This window comes from Mauremys reevesii, unplaced genomic scaffold, assembly GCF_016161935.1.
Source record: "Mauremys reevesii isolate NIE-2019 unplaced genomic scaffold, ASM1616193v1 Contig4, whole genome shotgun sequence".
NCBI classification, from domain to species: domain Eukaryota; kingdom Metazoa; phylum Chordata; order Testudines; family Geoemydidae; genus Mauremys; species Mauremys reevesii.
The window spans coordinates 223,554-224,478 of NW_024100851.1; the positions used below are offsets into that span (position 1 = coordinate 223,554).

Sequence of the window (925 nt, forward strand, 5' to 3'; positions counted from 1 at the left end):
GCCTGGCTAGCTCAGTTGGTAGAGCATCAGACTTTTAATCTGAGGGTCCAGGGTTCAAGTCCTTGGTCAGGTAAAAAGAGAACAGTTCCCCACAAAAGGAAAGAAGGCATCTCTCCAAGATGTTATTTGACATCACCTTTTCCCCCAGGACTTGGCTTTTCACTAGGAAGGGCCATGTACTGCCTGGGACGGAAGGGGCAACTTCCTCACATGCCCACTGGCCTTTCACAGTCTGGTTTAAGAAAGGCCTCTGGGAGCTGCAGCAAACTGCTGCAGGCCAACTTGGTGAGCAAAGGCAGGGCTGCTCCCACAGGGTCATCCTCACCAGAGCTCAGCAGAGTTCTGGGGGTTCCCTATTGGTCCCATTGTGTAAGAGCAGCACTCGGGGCTTTGAATCCTGCAATCTGAGGTGGAGTCTCAGTGGGATCTGAGGACAATTCCTGTTCCACAAACCCTGCTGGGTCTTCCAAGGCTCTATCTTGCTTTCTCAAAGGCCATGAAAGCCTGTCTTTTGTCCACTGGCTGTTGTGACTTGAGCACAAGAGGGGATGTTTGATCCAGAAGCCTGGCCATGCCTGGAGTCCTGTAGGGAGGGATACGAGCTCCATTTCCTCTGAGTCCTGAAGCTGGGCTGCAGCCTGGCCTAGGAGGCAGCCCTATTGGTTGACCTACTGGCCCAAAGTCACTTGGGCGGCTTTGGTGTTCCCCAGGGATGCTGAAGGGCCTAAGGAAGGGAGGCTCAATACTCCCCCCTATCAGTCAGGGCGGAAAAGGAGGGCTGCAAGAGTGGGCAGGTTGATGGCTGGGCCTTCTAGCGTTCAGTTGGGGGCGAGGTGGGGGAACGCAAACTGGGAGAAATGGTTGCTGACCTGTGAGGAATGGTTTGGCTGGTGGCGTAAGTGGACCTTGTCATTACCTACAAGGT

The 925-nt window shown here is 54.3% G+C and overlaps 1 non-coding gene across 1 annotated transcript; it reads left to right on the top strand.

The window, feature by feature from the left end:
* On the top strand, nucleotides 1–73 carry TRNAK-UUU. The gene has a single exon. It is a non-coding gene; the product is annotated as a tRNA-Lys (tRNA).
* Nucleotides 74–925: the final 852 nt, after the last annotated feature.